Below are 23,714 nucleotides of genomic sequence, written 5' to 3'. Positions count from 1 at the left end.
ACTGAAGGAGTATCTCATATGACCCAGCTTGGAGTGTTCTGAGTCATACGTGAAGCCAGCATGTCTCAGAATCTCACCCAAGGCCCATGAAGTATACTGCCTGGCTACTACTACTGATTATTCAGGGCCCAAGAGCTCTTCGGTCAGCAGGTTATGAATCCTGCCAGGAATGGGTTCTTCCCTTCAAGGCAGTAGGTTCCCTTCTGGCCCATGGTGTGTCTAGAAGTGTCTTCTGGGAGCTAGGGCTTAGAATGGGCTCATGATTCTGCCAGGTGCCCTATTCTACTGTGGCTGAGCTGGTATCCTAATTGCAATTCAAAGTCCTCTTTACTCTTCCTTCTCTGCTCCTCAAGCAGAAGGAAGCAGTGTCTTTGGAGGTTGGAACTGTGCAGCCTGATGTTGGGATAGGGGTGGCGCAAGCACTCCCTTAGCCACCCCTGTTGATGTCTCACTAGGTTGTGTGCCCCCGATGTCCACTGGCTCTGAGCCCAGCACGGCACTAGGACTTGCTGAGGAGTTGCAGTCCTTTTGGCCTAGACTGCCTTTTACATTTGTTTAGGACCCCAGAGCTCTGCCTGTGGTGGCAAAGCTTGCCAGAACTCAAGTTCTGACTACTGGGATGGACGACTCCTTCTGTCTAGAGCTGTTCTATATGTTTCCTCTGTGGCTATCAGCTGAGTTCTGCCCAGTGTTAACAGCACTGAGTTCCAATGCAGAGTCCCACAGTCACTGAGCTCTCCCTCGCCCAGGGGCATAGATTCTGTCTTTTTGCCATATGGCTGCTGCCAGGGAATGGGGGAGGGGTGGAGTTGGTCGTTCAAGACTCTCTTTCCCACCCTCTTTGGTGCCTCTTTCAGCAATATGAAGTTAAAACCAGGTATTATGATCGCTCCCTATGTTTGGTTCTTACGAAGGTGCTTTTTTGTGTAGATAGTTGTTAAATTTGGTGTTCCTGTATATGGAGGGACCATGGGTAGAGGCTTCTATTTGGCCATCTTGCTCCATTCCCTAGCTAATATTTTCAAGTTTGAGAAACATTTTGTGACAACTGAAAAAACTGCACACAGAACTACTTGTTAAGTCATAATCTTAGAATGTTGATTGAGGAACATATTGTTAAGCTAATATTACTTCATTAACACTTCAAAATGAATTTGTGTTTTACTAGTCACAACCTCATCTATGTATATAGGCAAGATCCTTTGCAATAAATCTAAGATTCAAGATTGAAACCACTATCACATTATTTCTATGTTTCATTTTTTTATCTTGCCTTAAACTTGAAACATTTCTTCCATTTTATTTATAGCTGTATCAAAATATTTTAATAGTCATATGCTATTTCATTAAGTGAATATATTACAATTTACATATCCATTCCCCCACTGTCAGACACTTAGATCGTCTCCATCTTATTTCTGATAAATGGTACCACAGCAAATATCTTTCTGAATTACTTTCTGGTTCTGCTTCTGGTATGGGTATTTAGCTTTTATTGGACCAAACCTATTGCAGATAACAACTAGAAATTCTAGATAAAACTTTATTTATTTATTTATTTATTTATTTATTTATTTATTTATTTATTTATTTATTTATTTTGAGACAGTCTTACTCTGTTGCCCAGGATGGAGTACAGTGGCATGATCTCAGCTCACTGCAACTTCTGTCTCCTGGGTTCAAGTGATTCTCCTGCCTCAGCCTCCCAGGTAGCTGGGATTACAGGTATGCACCACCATGCCCAACTAATTTTTGTATTTTTAGCAGAGACAGTGTTTCACCATGTTGACCAGGCTGGTCTCAAACTCCTGACCTCAGGTGATCCGCCCACCTTGGCCTCCCGAAATGCTGGGATTACAGACGTGAGCCACCACGCCCAGGTAAACCTTTTTTCTTTTTCTTTTTTTTTTTTTTGGAGGCAGGTTCTGGCTCTGTTGCCCAGGCTGGAGTGCAGTGACATGATCACGTCTCACTGCAACTTTGACCTCCTGAGCTCAAGCAATCCTTTCATTTCAGCCTCCTGAGTAGCTGGGACTACAGACTACAGATATGCACTACCACATTGGCTAATTTTTTTTTTTGTAGAGACAGGGTTTTGCCACATTGCCCAGGCTTGTCTAGAACTCCTGGGCTCAAGAGATCCTCCTGCCTTGGCATCCCAAAGTTTTGGGATTAATCATGAGACACCATGCCTGGCCTGGATACAATATATTTTTTAAAACTATCTCAAAGCAGTAGAGAGGGACTAATGGAGTTGTACTTGTTTAGCCAGGTGAGTTTACCATGTTTTATGGGCTTTAGTCAGAGGACAGGCACTGGTGTATGCAGGATACTAAACTTTCGCAGAAGAAGCAAAATCTTATTGGCTGGAAGAATTTGATGGCAGAGATGGAGGTAAATGTGATTGCTCAAAAAAGAGGGGAGAAATTAGGTTGTTTTGTTTTTTTGTTGTTGAGTTTGAGGAGTTCTTTATATATTCTGGATATTAACCTCTTTTCAGATATATCATTTGCAAATATTTTCTTCTATTCAGTAGGTTGTATTATCACTTCTTTATAGTATCCTTTGATGCACAAAAGTCCTTAAGTTTGATGAATTACAATTAATTCATTTTTTCTTTTGTTGCCTGTGCTTTTGGTATCTGTCGTATTCATAAAATCATTGCCAAATCTGATGTCATGAAGATCCTTGTAAGAGTTTTATAGTTTTAGCTCTTCAGTTTAGGTCTTTGGTCCATTATGAGTTGATTTTTTTAATGGTGTAACGTGAGAGTCCAACATTATTTTGCATGTATATATCTAGTTTTTCCAGTAGTGTTAGTTGAAAAGACTGTCCTTTCCTTATTAAACGGTCTTGGCACCCTTGTTGAAAATCAGTGGATTGTATTTGTGATGGTTTATTTTTGACTTTTTAACTTCATTAATTCATTCATTGTTATTTTATTTTATTTTTTTGAGACCAAGTCTCACTCTTGCCCACGCTGGAATGCAGTAGCGCGATCTCGGCTCACTGCAACCTCAGCCTCCCAGGTTGAAGCGATTCTCATGCCTCAGCCTCCCGAGTAGCGGGGATTACAGGCACCCGCTACCATGCCTGGCTAATTTTTGTATTTTTAATAGAGTCTGGGTTTCACCATGTTGCTCAGGCTGGTCTCAAACTTCTGGCCTCAGGTGATCCACCTGCCTCGGCCTTCCAAAGTGCTGGGATTACAGGCGTGAGCCACCGTACCTGGCCTATTTTTTTAATTTATGTGTTTAGAGATGGGGTCCTGCTCTGATGCCCAGGTTGGTATCGCACTTCCAGCCTCAAGCAATCCTCCCGCCTTGATCTCCCAAAGTGTTGGGATTGCAGGTGTGAGCCACTGCACCCAGCATATTTCTGAGTTCTTTTTTTTTTTTTTTTTTTTTTTGTGAGATAGAATCTCACTCTGTTGCCCAGGCTGGAGTGCAGTGGTGTAATCTCAACTCACTTCACCCTCCACCTCCTGGGTTCAAGTGATTCTCCTGCCTCAGCCTCCTGAGTAGATGGGATTACAGGCATGTGCCACCATGCTTGGCTAGTTTTTATATTTTTAGTAGAGACAGGGTTTTACCACATTGGCCAGTCTGGTCTCAAACTCCGGACCTCAGTTGATCCACTGGCCCTCAGACTCCCAAAGTGCTGGGATTACAGGCGTGAACCACTGCACCTGGCCTATTTCTGATTTCTTGATTTTATTCCATCAGCCTATGTCTGGCCATATGTCTGTACCATAATGTTTTTATTACTGTAGTTTTGGTAAGTTTCAAAATTGGGAAGTGTGAGTTTTCCAACTTTATTCTTTTTCAGGATTGTTTTGCTATTTAGGGCTCCTGGCAATTCCATATGAGTTTGAGGATCAGCTTTTCTATTTCTCTGAAAAAAGACACAGCATTTTAATGGAGATTGCATTGAATCTCTAGATTGCTTTGGTTTTATTGATCTTAATGTTGTTTTCCTATTCACATTCAGATGGAACATTTATCTAGTCTTTAATTCACCATTTCATTTGTGGTGATGATAATGTTCTGGAATTAAATAGAGGTGATGGTTTTATGATTTTGTAAATATACTAAAACCTACTTTCAAAGGTGAATTGTTTGAAAGTGAATTATACCTTGATTTAACAAGGCAAAAGCAAAAACACTTTCTTCAACTTGATGTCTACTTCCAGCTGTGATTTGTTCTCCCTCTTATAATCAGACTTTTTGGAAGAAGGCATACGCTTTCAGTGCCATTGTTACCTCTCATTCACTCCTGTTCAATATAATCTGGATTTTGTTTCCATTCATTCTATGAAACTGCCCTTAGTCTTTGTGTTTTTTTTTTTGGGGGGGGGGGGTTGTTTGTTTGTTTATTTTTAAGCATTTAACACAGTTGATGTCTTTCTTTTGTTTTTCTTAATAACCTTTTCATTTTAGAACAGCTATAGGCTTACAGAATAATTTCAAAGAAAGTACAGAGTTACTTTATACCCTTCACTCAGTTTCCCCTACTATTGGTAGCGTACAAAACTCAGACTGGGCAATATGGTGAGACCCTGCCTCTACAAAAACATTTTTAAAAATTAACTGGGCGTGGTGGCACATACCTGTACTCCTGGGCTACTCAGGAGGCTGAGGCGGGAGGCTCACTTGAGCCCAGGAGTTTGAGGCTACAGGAGCTATGATTTTGCCACTGCACTCCAGCCTGGGTGACATTTTCATCACAGCATATTAAGGCACATACTGTCAACATGACTTATCACTGTTGATGTGAACGTTGATCAGCTGACTGATGTCGCTTTTGTCAGGTTTCTCCACAGTAAAGTTAGTCTTTACCCCTCTCCTTTTCTGCATCATAGGCTTTGGAAGGAAGTCATTGTGTGGAGCACACACTTGAGGAGCAGGGAGTTACGCTCTCTCTCCTTGAGGGGAGTTTCTACGTAAGTTAAATTAGCATTTACACCAATTAGGACTCTTTGGTGCTCTAGATTTGTCCCTTCTCCTCTATTTATTCAATTATTTATTTAGATTAGTATGGACTCATGGATATTTAGTTTATACCGTGGGTTATAATCCAATATTGCTTTTATTTTCTTGCTCACATTTCCAGATATGGCCATTGGTAGCTCTTTCTCTTGGTTTCTGTGTCCCTTGGACATGTCCTAATCATTGTGTTTGTTTTGATACATTGTGTTTGTTTTTGATACTTCCTTATTTGTTGGCACTGCAAGATACCCTAGACTCATCCTGTGTATTTCCTGCCCAGTCCTCAGATCAGTCATTTTTCCAGAGTATGGATTCCTTGTCCTGGAGAATGTTATTAGAAACCAGTATCTCAGTGCTAAATGAGCTCATTGCTACTGGAGTGGTGCCTTTCTTTTTGAATCACTGTTTTATCCTTTTTGTCTGTGATACTACATTTTTTTAGTCTTTCATAGAAGGTGGCACAGTGTAGTAGTTAAGAACAAGAGCACTAGAGGACTAAAATGTAATCTTGATTCCATTTCTTACACCCAACCAAATGTGTGATCTTGAACAAGGTGATCTTTCTAAACTACAATGTCCACATCTGTAATGATACATATTATAATAGTAGGTTGATCATAGAATGTGTAAGGATCCTTAGTTCAGTGCCTAGCACATAGTAAGCATTCATTCTGTGCTTACTTCTTTTTCTCCTGTTTATAATATTTTCACCTTCCTTCTTGGCTGTTCCCTGACAGTCTACTCTATTAGATTTCCTTTGTCTTCTAAATGCTTAGTATTCCATGGTCTTAGGTTTTCTTCTCACCTTGTGTATTCTCCCCAGGCGATTTCACCTATTCTTATAGCTTTAGTTGTCATCTGTTTTGTATATGTATGATTCCCTATACCTGTGGCCCAAATATTTGTCTTAAGATTTTGTATATCTGACAGCCTGTTGGACACTTTCATTTGAATAACTTTAATGCACCTCAGACTCAATCTGTCCAGAATTAAAGTAATTTTTTTACTCTCCCAAAATCTGCTATCCCCCTTTTCCTGATCTGATTGATTGATAGTACCACCCGCCCTTTATCCCAGCCAGAAACAGAGGTATCATCTTTAATTCCTTTCTCTTTCTCTCTACTCGTGGTCAAATCCCTTACAAGGCTTGTTGATTCCACCTAACTCTCTCAGCCTTCCTCACCCATTTTCTCTGCCTTCTCTGCTGCTGTAGTAGGTCAGACCTAGTATAAACCATTTCCTGGATTACTGCAGCTGATTTTCTGTTTCATTCTCTGTAATGTAGCTGCATACTTTTTCTCAAACACATCTTTTCATGTTATAAAACATTTTAATAGTTCCTTATTGCCCTCAAGATAAAGTCCAAACTCCAATTTAAATGATCCTTTATGGCCGAGTGCAGTGGCTCACGCCTGTATTCTCTGCACTTTGGGAGACCAATGCAGGTGGCTCAGTTGAGGTCAGGAGTTCGAGACCAGCCTGGCCATCATGGTGAAACCCCATCTCTACTAAAAATATAAATAATTAGCCGGGCGTGGTGGTTTGTGCCTGTAATCCCAGGTACTGGGGGGGCTGAGGCAGGAGAATTGCTTGAACCCAGGAGGCAGAGCTTGCAGTAAACCAAGATCCAGCCACTACACTCCAGCCTGGGTGACAGAGCAATACTCCATCGACCCCCCCACAAAAAAGAAAAAATTACTTTAAGATAATGGTTCTTGTTTTCATTTTTACTCGTATCCCAACCACCTATCCTTCTGCCACATTGAACTGCTTTTAGTTCCCTGTTCTGTCTTCTCTGTCCCATTTAGCCTTTCTATATGCTCCTCTCTGGGCCTGGAATTTTATGCTTCCTTGACACCATCTTTCATGCCACTCCTGCTATGTTTATACATATCACCTAGCTAATTCCTGTTCTAAGCTTAGGTCTTATTTCCACTGGCCCATAAGCCTCTCAAATAAAAATATTTAAAACTCCTAAATGGAAAGAAGATTAAAAATAATGGAAATGGCCAATGATGTATCAGGAGCAAGAACATAATATTGATATTAAATTAAATTTAAAAAAATACTTCAAACCTCAAGGCATTAAAGGAATAAAGAGGAATATTATATAATGATGAAAGAAATAATCAAGGGCTAACTAGGTCGATGACACCAAACGCAAGACGCCGGGCCTATCGCGGGAGCCTGAGGGTAGCCATGCATTCTGTTCCAAGGCATCTGTGAGCCCGCAGACTATACGCCATGAGCAAAGCTCACCCTCCCTAGTTGAAAACATTTATAGACAAGAAGTTATCATTGAAATTAAATGGTGGCAGACATGTCCAAGGAATATTGTGGGGATTTGATCCCTTTATGAACCTTGTGATAGATGAATGTGTGGAGATGGCGACTAGTGGGCAACAGAACAATATTGGAATGGTGGTAATATGAGGAAATAATATCATCATGTTAGAAGCCTTGAAACGAGTATAAATAATGGCTGTTCAGCAGAGAAACCCATGTCTTCTCTCCATAGGGCCTGTTTTACTGTGATGTAAAAATTAGGTCGGCCAGGCACGGTGGCTCAAGCCTGTAATCCCAGCACTTTGGGAGGCCGAGACGGGCGGATCACGAGGTCAGGAGATCAAGACCATCCTGGCTAACCTGGTAAAACCCCGTCTCTACTAAAAAATACAAAAAACTAGACGGGCGAGGTGGCGGGAGCCTGTAGTCCCAGCTACTCGGGAGGCTGAGGCAGGAGAATGGTGTGAACCCAGGAGGTGGAGCTTGCAGTGAGCTGAGATCCGGCCACTGCACTCCAGCCTGGGCAACAGAGCGAGACTCTGTCTCAAAAAAAAAAGAAAAAAAATTAGGTCATATACATTTTCATATTAGACTTTTTGTTAAATAAACTTTTGTAATAGTCAAAAATGCTTTCTCAGATGTTCTGAATATAGAATATTAACTCTCATTCCAATTTTTTCTAACATGAATTTTCCTGGTTGACACTGATTTCAAAGGGTTTTATGCATTAAAATGGAAGAATCTTATTGAATGTGGGAAAAAAAAGAAATAATCAAAACAACAGTATGATTTTCAAAAAATGGACAAAACTTGTGAACAGAAGGTTCACAGAAATGAAAATATTAGCAGTTCTTAGACATATATAAAGGTACTCAACTTCATTCATAAGGCATATGTAATTTAAAATTACACTGAGGGCTGGGCACAGTGGCTCATGCCTGTAGTCCTAGCACTTAATGAGGTCAAGGCCGGAGAACTACTTGAGCCCAAAGTTCAAGACCAGCCTGGGCAGCATAGGGAGGCATTGCCTCTACAAAAAATAGAAATTAAATTAGCCAGGCTTGGTGGCATGCACCTGTAGTCCCAGCTGTTTGGGAGGCTGAGGCAGGAGGATTGCTTGAGGCTGGGAGGTGTAGGCAGGCTGCAGTGAGCTAGCGGTGTTCGTGCCATTGTACTTGTACTCCAGCCTGGGTGACCCTGTCTCAAAAAAATAAATAAAAACATTGATGTATCGTATTTCACACTATAAGATTGGTGAGTATTAAGCAGTTTGTGAAAGACTGAAAAAAAGAAGTTTGGGCCAGGTGCGGTGGCTCACGCCTATAATCCCAGCACTTTGGGAGGCCGAGGTGGGCAGATTACTTGAGGCCAGGAGTTTGAGACCAGCCTGACCAACATGGCGAAACCCCATCTCTACTAAAAATACAAAAAATTAGCTGGGCGTGGTGGCACATGCCTGTAGTCCCAGCTGAGGCAGGAGAATCGCTTGAACTCAGGAGGCAGAGGTTGCAGTGAGTTGAGATAGCACCATTGCACTTCCAGCATGGGTAACGAGCGAAACTCCATCTAAAAAAAAAAAAAAAGGAAAAAATGTTTGACAAAAACACTTTCGTCAAGGGCGTAAGGTAACATGCTTTCCTATACTACTGGTGGGAACATAAATTAGTACAACCTTTATGAGAGGGAATTTACAATATTTATTAATTTAACATTAACATATCTTATGATTTAGTAGTCTCAATTCTAGGAATTTATTTTATTGCTAGGCTCACAAATTTAGGAAATAAAAGTTAATCTTTACAGTATAATATGTAATAGTAAAGTATTGGAAACAATGTAAATCCATCAGTAGGAGCTACTTAAATAAATTGTGTTCGGTACATATGATGGAATGCTATGCAGATGTAAAATTGGGAATGAGAAAGCCTACATACAAATATAGAATGATCTAGAAGACACATTGAATTAACAAAAGAAGCCGGGCGCGGTGGCTCATGCCTGTAATCCCAGCACTTTCGGAGGCCAAGGCGGGTGGATCACAAGATCAGGAGTTTGAGACCAGCCCGGCCAACATGGTGAAACCTCGTCTCTACTAAAAATACAAAAGTTAGCCGGGCATGGTGGTGTGCGCCTGTAATCCCAGCTAGGCAGGAGACTGAGGTAGGAGAATCACTTGAACCCAGGAGGCGGAGGTTGCAGTGAGCCAACATTGTGCCACTGCACTTTAGCCTGGGCGGCAGAGCAAGACTCTATCTCAAACAAAAAAAGAAAAAGAAAAGAAACGTCAAAACATTGATCTGGGTATATAACTATTTGTTTAAAGAAGTGAGGAACAGGCCTGGCGTGGTGGCTCACACCGATAATCCTAGCGCTTTGGTAGGCTGGGGCGGGCAGATCCCTTGAGTCTAGGAATTTGAGACCAGCCTGGGCAACATGGTGAAACCCTGTCTCTACGAAAAATTAGCTGGGGGTGGTAGGTGTACCTGTAGTCCCAGCTACTCAGGAGGCTGAGGTGGGAGGATTGCTTGAGCCCAGGAGGTAGGGGTTGCAATGAGCTGAGGTTGTGCCACTGTGCTCCAGCCAGCCTGGGTAACAGAGTGAGACCCTTTGTATGAAAAAAAAAAGAGAGAAATAATGACACAGCATACAAACTTGAAAACATATAATGTCTCTTGTAATACACAGAAACTGTTGACATTGGTTATCTGGTAGTGGAGAAACAGTGCCTTTCACAGAGGAGAAATTTTTAATTTTAATGAAGTCCAACATGAATTTTTCTTTCATGGATCATGCTTTTGCTATTGTATCTAAAATGTAATTGCCAAAACCAAGCTCATAAAGATTTTCTTTTTTATTGTCTTCTAGGAGTTTTATAATTTTGTATTTTGTGTTTTAAGTCTAGAATCCATTTTGGATTTTTATGACAGGTATGAAGAATCTGTGTCTAGATTCATTTCTTTACATGTAGATACCAGTTCATTCGGCCTCACTTATTGAAAAGACTCTCTTTTCTCCATTAAATTGCCTTTGCCCATTTTGTCAGAGATTAGTTGACCATATTTTTATGGTTCTGTTTCAGGGCTGTTTATCGTGTTCTGTTATCTATTTTGCTGTTCTTTTGCCAGTGCCACACTGTCTTGATTACTGTGGCTTTATAGTTATAGTCTTCTTTTTTCTTTTCTTTTCCTTTTTTTTTTTGCGCTAGAGTCTTATTCTGTCTCTCAAGATGGAGTGCACTGGCACAATTACAGCTTGCTGCTGCCTTGACCTCCTGGGCTCAGGTAATCTCCCCACCTCAGCTTCCCAAGTACCTGGGACTACAGGCATGTGCCACCATGCCCAGTTAATTTTTTAATTTTTTGATAGAGACAGGGTCTCACATTGCCTAGGCTGGTCTTGAACTTCTAGGCTCAAGCTGTCTTCCTGCCTCGGTCTCCCAAAGTGCTGAGATTACAGGCATGAGCCACCATGCCCGACCTATAGTCAGTCTTAAAGTTGGATAATGTTAGTCTTCGAGCTTTTCTTTACTATTGTTTGACTGTTCTGAGTCTTTTACCTTGTCATTTAAATTTTAGAGTCAGTTTTTTGATAACTACAAAGTAACTTGCAGGATTTTTATTGAGATTGCAATGAATCTGTATATCAAGTTGAGAATAACTGAAATCTTGATAATATTGATTCTTCCTACTCATGAGCATGGGATAGCTCTACATTAATTAGATCTTCTTTGATTTCTTTTATCAGAGTTTTATAGTTTTCCCCCAGAGATCTTATATTTATGTGTACATATATGTGTGTGTGTGTGTATATATATATGTGTGTGTGTATGTGTGTATGTATATGCATATATATGTGTATATATATACGTATGTGTATATATATTTGTGTATATATGTTTATTGGATTTATACCTAAGTATTTCATTTTTGGTGCTAATGTAAATGGTCTTGTTTTTTCAAATATTGTAATTTCAAATATTATTTGTTCATTGCTGGTGTATAAGAAGGCAATTAATTGTATGTTAAACTTTATATTCTGTAACTTTGCTATAATTGCTTATCAGTTGCAGGAGAGTTTTTGATTATAAGTGGTATTTTAATTTTCAATTTCCAGTTCTTCTTTGCTAACATGTAGAGATATAATTGCTTTCTAATTTCACTGGTTAGGACTTTCAGCACAAGGTTTGATAGAAATGGTGGCAGCAGAAATCCTTACCTTGTTCCCCGTATTAGGAGGAAAGTGTTAAGTCTTTTATTTTTAGGTATTATTTTAGCTGTAGATTTGTTTATAGCTACCCTTTATCAGGTTGAGTAAGTTTTCCTTCTGTTCTTGGTTTTCTGGGAGTTTTATACATGAGTGGTTTTTGGATCTTGTTAAATGATTTTTCTGCCCCTGTTGCAATGATTACACAGTGGAGTATTTTTAGCTTGTTAATATGGTATATTATTACATCGATTGATTTTTATATGTCAAATGAGCCTTGGATTTCCTGGATAAACCTCAGTTATGAGAGAAGTACACAAATTCTCCATTTGGAGAGTATTGGTGATTAGATCCTGTTTTGTATTATTTTTAATCCTTTATAATCTTAGAGATGATTCTGGGGATCCCTGGGTCACAGTAAGGAACCAGCTGAAGATGATCCCAGCAGATAGATGATCCCCAACTTAACGATGATTTGACAAAATTTTTTGACTTTATGATGGTGCAAAAGTTGATACACATTCAGTAGAAACCATACTTTCAAGTACCCATACCACTATTCTGTTTTTCACTTTCAATTCAGTATTCAATAAATTACATGAGCTATTCAGCACTTTATTATAAAATAGGCTTTGTGGTAGATGACTTTGCCTAATTGTAGGCTAATGTAAGTATTCTGAGCACCTTAAGGTAGGCTGAGCTGAGCTATAATGTTTGATAGGTTAGGTGTGTTAAATGAATTTTCAACTTACAATATTTTAATCTTACAGTGGGTTTATCAGGATGTAACCGCATCATACATACCTTCATAGCATCTATACATACATTTATAGTGGCACCAATTGTTTCAGGTTTTATAACATTTTTGAACAAATCTTCACAACCTGGGAACAGGAATAAAAGAAGCATATTGTGGGGAAATCATTAGGTAGCAGAAGGAATTCAGAGTTCTACTGAAAGAGTTGCTGGAATGGCTCTCTGTAGGGACCATAATAATGCATTTCTGCTGAGATGCAAATGTGAGAACTGTGCTTTTCTTGATGAGAGTAAGATAAAGTTAAAAGGGAGTTGGAAAGGTAAAAGAGTAGAGAATTGGTATTAGAAATTACTTCAGTGTTCAAATCCTTAAAAATTCAGTAGCTTATATGTTTTAAGAGTTTCATGTTTACTTAAGCTGCTAACTTTTACCCACATTACTTTTGTGGATTTTACTTCACAAATTTAAGCCCCAAAATATCTAGTAAACCTCTGTTTTATTTTGTATTACTTTGAGTAATAGGTATAAGCAACATTTGGTTGCTATTTCAATAAAAGTTCTTTGGCAGGTATCTGAATCCCAGCGCTTTGGGAGGCTGAGACAGGCAGATCACTGAGGTCAGAAGTTCAAGACCAGCCTGGCCATCGTGACGAAACCCGTCTTTACTAAAAAATACAAAAATTAGCCAGGTATGGAGGTGTGCACCTATAGTCCCAGCTACTCAGGAGGCTGAGGTGGGAGCATCTCTTGAACCTGGGAGGCAGAGGTTGCAGTGAGCCAAAATTGTGCCACTCTACTCCATCCTAGGCGACAGAGTAAGACTCTGTCTCAAACACACACACACACACACACACACACACACACACACACACACACACAATGAATGGTTCTAACTTTCCTCTTTGAGTCTGGGTTTGGTTTCAGGATAACTAAAATTACACGCCTGTAATTCCAGCACTTCGGGAGGCCAAGGCAGGTAGATCACTGGAGCTCAGGACTTTGAGACCAGCCTGGGCAACATAAAACCCTATTTCTACAAAAAGTACAAAAATTAACCAGGCATGGTAGCCTGTGCTTGTGCAGTGCCAGCTCCTTGTTCCTTGGGTGACTGAACTGGGACGATTGCTTGAGCCTGGGAGGCAGAGGTTGCAGTGAGCTGAGAACACACCATTGCACTCTAGCCTGGGTGACAGAATGAGACTCTTGTCTCAAAAAAAAAAAAAAAAAAAAAAATCTTAATGGTCTGAAAATAGAATTCCATTCTGCAAATAATTTTATTTATTGACCAGTTCATCCCAGTGGGTTGCTTTACCTGAAAAGCCTTTGCCATCTGATCCTTTTTCTTGTTTGTATTTTTCCTGTTTATCTCCAGATACATTTTATTTAAATTAATAGTGGTTAGTTTGTTACCATATTAAATAATTAGATACTAGAATTCAATAAGAACTACCTTTTAAAAATGAAAATCAGCGGAGTTCCTGATTTAAAACAAAAAAATAAAATATTAAAGTGTTTTAAAGAGACTAAGGTTACCACATCTTTTATCTTCCTGTTAACTACTTTTGCAACATACATTGTTGTGATTAGGTAGAATTATATAACTTTGCTCTGTTTCTTTGATTGCGTTTTGGAAACTCTTACTATCCCATTTTTCAGTGACATTGTTTTACATTGGATAACATCCAGTGACATCCTGTGTATTCTTTACATCCTCTAGTGAGTCCATTTGGGATCCATTTACATATGAAAAGCAGCGTGACTGACATTACAGACATGTAAATCACAAATCTAAAGGAAGTAGAGGAGAAGATGAAAACATTATCAATAAGGTCCTCAGTCTCCCAAATGAACAAAGTAGGCACTTGAGTAATAATTTGACAAAAGTGATTCATCTTTTTTCTATTCCCTGATTAATAAAGGTGATATTTTCCTAGTATGCTTGGAGGTTGGGAATACTGTAAGTCAGTAGTTCTCATATTTTATCAAGCATGAGAGTCACCTAGAGGGCATGTTATAAAGATTACCAGGCATCACCTCCAGAGTTCTGATACAGTGGGTCTGGGGTGGGACCTGAAAATTGGTATTGCTAACAAGTTCTTGGGAGAAGCTGATGTTTACTAGCACTGGACCATACTTTAAACACTACTGATAGCCGGGCATGGTCATCTCAGCATTTGGGAGGCCGAGGCCGAGGTGGATAGATCACTTGAGGCCAGGAGTTCGAGACCAGCCTGGTCAACATGGTGAAACCCATGTCTATAAAAATAGAAAAATTACCCAAATGTGGTGGCACGTGCCTGTAGTCCCAGCTACTTGGGTAGCTGAGGCACAAGAATCATTTGAATCCAGGAGGCAAAGGTTGCAGTGACCCGAGATTACACCACTGCACTCCAGCGTGGGTGACAGAGTAAGACTCTGTTTCAAAACAAGAAAAAACAACAACAACAACAAAAACAAAAACAAAAAAATCTACTGGTACATGGTAGGGTATATGAAAGTGGGGATTGAGCAACAAGTAGGATCAGCCTGATTTTCCTGCCTAAGGTTTTCATTCAATTCAGAAATTTTCATTCAATTCAGAATTATTTTTTTTTTAGTACCTGCTGTGTGTCTAATACTACGATGTCATCAAGCTTTACATGTCTTAGACTTTTTGACAATGGATCTTTTGGTTTATTGAGAGGCTTCACCAACTAAGGAGCACTGTCTAAAATAAAAGACTAGTAAAGAAAGAAATAAAAGTTATCCATTTGGTTGCTTTTTCAACCCTCTGTTTTTATGCTAGGCAGTATTTTAGCCTTTTCCAATTTTAATGTGCAAACATTATTTCTGGCAGTTCCACCTCTAGGTAGCTGTCCTAAGGAAATAACTTTCAACATGTGATTAATGTAGACAGACAGAGATGTTTATTATAAAGAGCAGAAAAGTAGCTCCTACATTGAAGTCTGTGGTTTTGCAATTACTAAATAAATTGCGTATGTATGTATATGATAGCTAATTTGGTAGCTGTAAAGTTTTGCTTATGAAGAGAAGCATTTTAAAGTTAAAAATGCTTGATATACAAGAATTATTTTATGTAAGCATATTTTAATAAAATTTAATAGCTCAGATTTAAGTAAAATTGTATTTTAGGTTCTTAACTATGTGAGATTTATTTATAGAGAAAAATGAGGAAATATAACAAATTACTTTTTACAAAGTGTCTTTAGAATGTGAGATTATGATTGACTGTTACTATACATTCTCTTCTGTATTTGTAACATATCTATAACTGAATATTACTTTTATAATTAAAATATTCATGTTTTATATTTACCTATATTATTTCAAGTTTTATTTACACACATTTATTAGTGTACAGCTCAGTGAAGTTTTACAAGCCAGCACTCATATCTAGAAGCAGAATATAACCAGCACCCTAGAAGCATGCTTTGTGCTCTATTTCAAGGATAACTGCTATCATGACTTCTAAAAGCACAGATTATTTTCTCCTGTTTTTGTACTTTATATAAATGTAATCATACAGTATTTATTCTATTGTGACTGGCTTCTCTTACTTAAGAAAATGTTGTGAGATCATGCTTAGTAATTGTAGTTCATCCTTTCTCATTGCTATGTAATATTCTATTGTGTGAATAAACTGTTATTCATTCACTTTAATGTTATTGGGCATTTGGGTAGGTAATTTTAACTTTGGAAATATTATGATTAGTTGTGTCATAAATATTTTAGTCCATGCCCTTTGGTGAACACGTGCATATTTCTACAGAGCATACACCTAGGATTGGAATTGTTTGGTTGGGGTTCCGTTTTATAGGTACTCCCAGATGATTTTTCTCAAAGTAGTTATACCAGTTCATACTCCCACTGGCAACAGGTGAGGATTTCTGTTGCTCCACATCCTTGCCAATACCTAACGTGTATTATTAGTCAGGGTTCTCCAAAGAATCAAAACCGCTGTCTTTCCTATTGGTTTTATATTTTTATATATGACTATATATACACACACATACACACACACATACACATATATGTAGCTGACCCTTGAACAACGCAGTGGTTTGGGGCACTCACCTCCCTGTGCAGTCAAAAATCTGTGTATAATTTTTTACTCTCCCCAAAATTAACTACTAGTAGCTCACTGTTGGCTGAAAGCCTTACTGATAACATAAACAGTTAAGTAACCCATATTTTGTATGTTATAGATTGTGTACTGTATTCTTAAAGTAAGCCAGAAAAAGTAAAATGTTATTAAGAAAATCTTAAGGAAGAGAAAATATGTGTACCATTCATTAAGTGTAAGTGGTTTGTCATAAAGGTCTTTATCCTTGTCATGTTATGAAGAGTAGGCTGAAAAGCAGTAGGAAGAGGAGGGATGGATTTTGCTGTCTCAGGGGTGGCAGAGGCAGAAGAAAATCTATGTATAAGTGGACCTGCACAGTTTGAACCTGTTATTCAAGAATCAGCTGTGTGTGTGTCTGTGTGTGTGTGTGTGTGTGTGTGTGTGTGTGTGTGTGTGTAGAGAGAGAGAGACAGAGAGAGAGAACGAGAAATTGATTGATTATAGGGATTGGCTCATACAGTTATGTAGGTCAGGAAGTCCTGTGACCTGCTGTCTGCAACCTGGAGAACCAGGAAAGCTGGTGATGTCATTCAGTCTGAGTCTGAAAGCTGAGAATCACAGGAGCCAGTGGCACAAGTCCCAGCTCAAGTCTGAAGGTGCGAGAACTAGAGGGGCTGATGGTACAAGTCCCAGTTCTAGGCCAGAGGCCTCAGAACCAGTGTGCCAATGTTCACAGGCAGGAAAAGATGAATGCCCAGCTCAAACAGAAGCAGATTCTCCCTTCTGTTGCCTTTTTGTTCTATTTGGGTCCTCAACAGGTTGAATGATGCCCCCCTTCACTGGAGACGGTGGTTTTCTTTATTCACTCTACCGATTCAAATGCTAGTCTCTTCTAGAAACATCTCATAGACCACCCAGAAACAATGTTTTATCAGCTATCTGGGCATCCTTTAGCTCAGTCAGGTTGACACAAAAATTAACCATGACAGTATTTTTTATCGGTTTTCTTATACTCAGTGTGGTGAGTGTGCAGTGGTAATATATGGTAGCTTTAATTTGTATTTCCCGGATGATTAATGAATTGAGAGCCTTTCCTATATTAATGAATTGAGAGCCAATTTTTGGTTGTAAATTATGCTAAAACGTTGTTGTAGCGTGCAGCTCAGTATCAGATATATTTTAGCTTTATTTCAAGGAACTTAATTATAAGAAGTATTTTACAAAATATATCAAAGGATATTATAACTTGATCCAAGGTTATGAGTATGAAACTTAAAAATAGCATACATTTAATTTTTAAAGTAAGTCTCAAGTGTTAATGTCCTGTAATATGATACCTAATGAGATTTAGTTTGAGTTGAATTATGTTTTTATAATTGAATGTTATTTTCCTGTTGGCTTCAGCTATAAACATTAAAGATGTTCTCATACGAAAATCTTTCAGTGGAATACTATGCAGCCATAAAAAAAGGGTGAGTTCATGTCCTTTGTAGGGACATGGATGCAGCTGGAAACCATCATTCTCAGCAAACTATTGCAAGAACAGAAAACCAAACACCGCATGTTCTCACTCATAGGTGGGAATTGAACAATGAGATCACTTAGACACAGGAAGGGGAACATCACACACTGGCGCCTATTGTGGGGACAGGGGAGGGGAGAGGGATAGCGTTAGGAGATATACCTAATGTAAATGACAAGTTAATGGGTACAGCACACCAACATGGCACATGTATACATATGTAACAAACCTGCATGTTGTGCACATGTACCCTAGAACTTAAAGTATAATAAAAATAAATAAAAAGGAAAGTACACAACAACAAAAAATAAATTAAAAAAAAAAAAAAGAAAATCCTTCAGTAGACTGAGTTGAAATTGTTTGCCAAAGACAAATAAGTAAGTTGATAACCAATCTCTGTTGGCTGTTGTCATCAGGAACACTGCTAGACTCAAGTAAGATAATATTTGTAGAGCACTACCCAGTTGTTTGTGTTACTTTTAGAGCCTTAAAATATTTGAAATGTTCTTAACATCTTGGTTTTCTTTCTGTTTTATCCACTGATACCTTACTCCTAACCCTCCATGTGTAGTTCTCAGAATTTATTCCATTCTTGCTATTGTCTGAGTTTTTAGAACAAGGTGGAAGGCACAGAACAACCCGAAAACTGTCCCCCGCCACAAAACACATTTTTATATATTTAAGTATAATTTAAATTAAAAAAATAGAATGCTGCTAACCTCATTGGTATTTTAAGATCATATTGTAATGGTAGGCTATTGAGACAACGTGGGACTTGTACCTAGCATAGTGCCTGTCTCACAGGAGCTCACTGTGTGTTTGTTGAGCGGATAAGACAATGAAAAAATTCTACTATTGGTTTTTTCTCTTTTTAGGTTTTGTTGAGAGCTTCCATTTGTTGTCACCTGCCTGCCAGTTTTGGATCTTTAATTTTAAAGAGGGTATTTAAGATGGATATGAGAAAGTTACTATTATGCTGGGTGCAGTGGCTCACACCTATAATCCTAATGCTTTGGGAGGCCAAAGTGGAAGGATCACTTGAGGCAAAGAGTTCAGGAAAGTTGCTGTTAGTAAAATTTTCAAAGTGAAACTTTCTCTCGAAGTAACCTCATACAGAAGTCAAAAAGGAGAATGGTAAAATTGTAAAATGACTGGAAAATAAATATACATTTTAGTGATTTTTTTATGTGGTACTTATTTTGGGAGAATCTAATTATTCAAGTACCCATTAAAATGAAAAGCAAACTTAATGTTATCTTTATATTATTTAAGATACATCCCTGAGATTAAAAAAATTCTACAATATATCTTGGATTACTTATGAACAAAGAGAACTAGAAAAAACATGTTTTAAGAAGAGATAAATAAAAGAAGTTTCAAATAGGAGGAAAGAAAGCTGTAGAGGGGCCGGGCACAGTGGCTCAAGCCTGTAATCCCAGCACTTTGGGAGGCTGAGTCAGTCAGATCACCTGAGATCAGGAGTTTGAGACCAGTCTGGCCAACATGGCAAAACCCCGTCTCTACTAAAAATACAAAAAAAAATTAACTGGGCGTGGTGGCCAACGCTGGTAGTCCCAGCCACTTGGGAGGCTGAGGCAGGAGAATTGCTGGAACCTGGGAGGCAGAGATTGCAGTGAGCCGAGATTGCACCACTCCACTCCACCCTGGGCAACAGAGCAAGACTGTGTCAAAGAAAGAAAGGAGAGAGAGAGGGAGGGAGAGAGAGAGGGAGGGAGGGAGGGAGGAAGGAAGGTGGAGAGAACAGTGACACTATATTTCAGTAGCATCTGTTATCCTAGATGATGTTGAAGAGTTTTGTTGAATGCTTTTTTTTTCACAACTCTCTTCTATTCTGAATTATAAAATGTAATAGTGTGGTATTAGAAAAGACAGCTAATCCTTTAGAAGTTGGTCATATATTATTTTGACCATTGGTCATTGATTATTTTACTGGCCAGTTTGTGAAGCTTTTCTTGATTTTTTTTTTTTTTTTATTATTATTCCAGATCTTTAGACTTCACTGTGAAACAACCCACTTGTTAAGAAACATTGATACAGTCACTGGAAAATCTTAACCATATGTAGTAGAATGGCCACAAGCAAATGCATGAGGCTTAGGCCTGAAACTTCAGGGTTTTGTTTGATACATATATCAATTTATATAGAATTGATCAAAGCATATATATGACTGCTACTGATTACCATAGAAAAATAGCTGAGTAACTGTTGCTTTATTCTGTAATATCAGTGTGTATAATAAAAAATAAATTTTGTTCATTGTCTCCAGTTCTGGCACATAGTTCCTAAAACCCTTGGAATCTCCAAAGTGATGAGTGTCTTTTGTACTCTAATGAGAAGATTGTTGGCTGGAGTCCCCTAGATAGCTTTAGGTTGGGGGCTGGTGCCAGAAAGACCAAGAATTGGACCTTTCAGCCCCACATCTGACTTCCAGCGGGGAGAGAGGGCCTGGAGATTTAGATGATTACAAATGGCCATGATTTAATCAATCATGCTTACATAAAGAAATCTCTATAAAACCCCATAAATGACAGTTCGGAGAGCTTCTGGGTTGGTGGACACAGTGAGGTACTGGGAGGGTGGCATGCTTGGAGGTGGCATGGAAGCTCTGTGTACCCACCCTACCCCTGCCCCATTGCCCTGTCCTGTGTTTCTCTTCGATTTGGCTATTGTCTTCCTGAGTTGTAGTAGCCTTTTAAACAAACCAGTAATAGTAAGTAAAGTGCTTTACTGAGTTCTGTGTCATTCCAGCAAATTATTAAATCTGAGGCGGAGTCATGGGAACCCTCAAATTTGTAGTCTGTAGGCAGAAATGGGAATAGCCTGGGCATGTCGTCTGTGGCTAGCATCTGATGCGGGGAGCGGGGGGGCAGTCTTATGGGACTGAGCTCTTAGTCTGTGAGGTCTGGGCTAGCTCCAGGTAGTTACTATCAGAATTGTATTGAATTGTTGGACACCTAATTGGTGTCTGAAGAATTGGAGAATTGGTTGGTGTGATTAAAAAAAAAAAAAAACCCAAACATTTGGTGTCAGAAGTGTTGTCAGTAAAAACAGTTCATTATCAAGTACTTAAATTCAAAGATGGTCTAGATTTTGATCACTGGGTTCTCTCTTTTAATATCGAGGGTTAGTTATCAAGGTAGTTTTTAAATGACTTGGACATTTTGAAAATAGAATAAAAATACTAATTTACAAAATTTCTAGAAAACAAGGGTTAAATCAGGCTGTATAATCAGTGGAGATATAAGCCCTTTAAGGCAATATCCTTATCTGCGTTTCTGTTAAATTTGAGTTTGGGATCTTCTAAGATAATTGTGACTATTTTGTAGGCCATAAGGAGAAAAGTGACATCTGGTATATCTGAACAATAGACCTTAAAGGATTCTAACCCAAACGCATACCAAGCTTGATTGGTATTGAACTGGCCTGGGGAAAAATATGTCATAATAGCAGAAACTCTGTGATGGTATGGATGGAGAACTTTATAAAGCCAAGGAACTGAATCCAGGCACTGTGGTCAAAGAGGAAAACTTCTAGCATCTCCCTGTAGCCATACATAATGCTGTAGGTATTACCATTCCCCCTCAACTTATTCTGTATTATTAGGGAAATAAAGTCTTTCTCTGACATTTTTCTGTTCTCATAATATGGTTTGAAATGCAGTCACTTTTACTTAAACTTACCTTTTGGAATAAAATAATTTATGGAATTCATAGCACTCAAACTGTTTCACCAGAGTACTTGTAGAAATTCTGGATTAGTTGATTAACCATAGTTCATAGCTTCCCAGTTGCACATTATTCTTAGGTTTCAAAAATTCCTTTCTGAATAAGAGATACAAAACAACCCACCCAGAAACAAATTATTTTCTTGGTTGGCAGAGCAGTATCATTCTTAACACACATGAAATTGAGCTAAGAACCAGAGCTAATCCAAGATTTTAGAGTTGTCTTAGCTCTGCTAATTTTCTTTATTATTTTGCTTGTATTTTCATTTTCACACAGTTCTCTCAAGTGATTAAGCTGTAGTTAAGTGTTTTTTAAAATTTTGTCTTTAAAAAGGTTCTTACTGTTTTGTTTCAGAAAGGACATGCTATAGCTAATACACTTTTTGTAATCTAATGGTGGCCATGGAAATGTGCCATTCAGACCTCCTGCTGGTGGGAGGCACAAATGACTGACAGTCCCAGCTGTGGCCCCTCTGGATCCACCACCTCATCCTTGCTGAGGTCACATTGATGGTGACTCCACATGGCCAGTGAATGAATGAGTGTAGGCCTGTTCATAAAGAACACAGTTCTCTAATCGGCAGGGCATTACTTCCTATTACTGCATAATAATTACCCTAAAATTTAACAACTTAAACATTCATCTCACATGGTTTCTGAGGATCAGGAATCTGGGAGTGGCTTACGTAGGTATTTCTGCCTCAGGGTCCCTCATGAGGTTGTAGTCAAACAGTTGGCCAGGGCTGTAGTCATCTGTAGGCTGGACTAGGGCTGGAAGATGTTCTTCCAGGATGGCTCTCATATTCATACATGGATATTGGCAAGAGCCTACAGTTCCTTGCTGGCTGCTGTTGGCCTCAGATCCTTGTCACATGGTTGTCTCCACAGGGCAACAATTAACATACTTTTTCAGGGTCCAGATTTGTTGGGGACAAGTAAGAGTAGTTTGGTTTTTGTCTTAGGTATCATTTATTCTGAGATGCTTTTTCTAAACATCACCCCCACCAAGGGTTGCCAGATATAGCAAGTAGAGGACAATATTTGGAAAGTACTTTTACTAAAAAATAATTCATTGTTCATCTAAAATTCATATTTAACTGGGTGTCTTATATTTTATCTGATAGCCTTTCTGGGTTTTTAGTTTGTCTTCTCTGTGCACCTATGATACCCTGTGCTATCCCGTTTGTGTATTTACTGCACTATATTTTAATTGTCTATTTAGTTGCCAGTGTCTTCCCACTAGGGTGAAACTTCTCTATGGGAATAAACTGTGTCTTGTTTTGTTTTGTTTTTATATTCACTGTTACATCCCCAGTGCCAAGCACTGTGCTTGACCTATAATAGGTACTCAGTAGCCAGGCACGGTGGCTCACGCCTGTAATCCCAGCACTTTGGGAGGCCGAGGTGGGCGGATCACGAGGTTAGGAGTTTGAGACCAGCCTGACCAACATGGTGAAACCCCATCTCTACTAAAAATACAAAAATTAGCCAGGCGTGGTGGTGCGTACCTGTAATCCCACCTACTCAGGAGGCTGAGGCAGGAGAATCACTTGAACCCTGGAGGCGGAGGTTGCAGTGAGCTGAGATTGTGCCACTGCACTCCAGCCTGGGTGACAGAGCAAGACTCAATAAATTCATGTGGGCTTTCCAAGAATGAAAACACTTGGTCTTATAATGGCATGCACTTTTCTCCTCCACCTTTTTTTCCTCCTCAACATTGATTGTCATGATGAATCTCAGTGGAATGCTAATGCAGCGAAAGGGCTAGTGATTCCAAGATTCAGGAACTTGTGTTATCACTTTATATATAAGCTTCAGGTTCCCTTCTGGTAGCTGGAGATAATATCTGTTTCCTCTTGGAAACAGGAAAAAAAATGATAAAGCCTACTATTTTCTAGGATTGTGCTGGCTTCAATAATTAGAAGCTGGGCTTTAGGTAATGATAATAGGTTTTAAGTAGCAGTAATAAGGACATGGAATCAAATAGGTCTGAGTTTCAGTGTTAGCGTTAGCCTTGTCACATACTAAAGGTGACTTCTTGGGCAAATTTGTCATGTTTCAAAATGTCAATTTTCTTATCTCTAAAATGGGAGTGATCATGCAATTTTATAAGGGCTATTGTGAGGATTAAATTATAAAACAAGTGACCT

At 39.0% G+C, this 23,714-nt stretch overlaps 1 protein-coding gene and 1 pseudogene across 6 annotated transcripts in view; both read left to right on the top strand.

Annotated features, from left to right (window-relative positions):
* The window catches only part of TFDP2 (transcription factor Dp-2), a 197,850-nt gene that overhangs the window by 73,435 nt on the left and 100,701 nt on the right, over positions 1-23,714 (top strand). The window lies entirely within an intron of this gene.
* On the top strand, positions 6,783-7,590 carry LOC111526439 (annotated as a pseudogene).

This window comes from Piliocolobus tephrosceles, chromosome 2 (assembly GCF_002776525.5).
Source record: "Piliocolobus tephrosceles isolate RC106 chromosome 2, ASM277652v3, whole genome shotgun sequence".
NCBI lineage: Eukaryota > Metazoa > Chordata > Mammalia > Primates > Cercopithecidae > Piliocolobus > Piliocolobus tephrosceles.
This window is presented reverse-complemented; position numbering and strand designations above follow the sequence as displayed.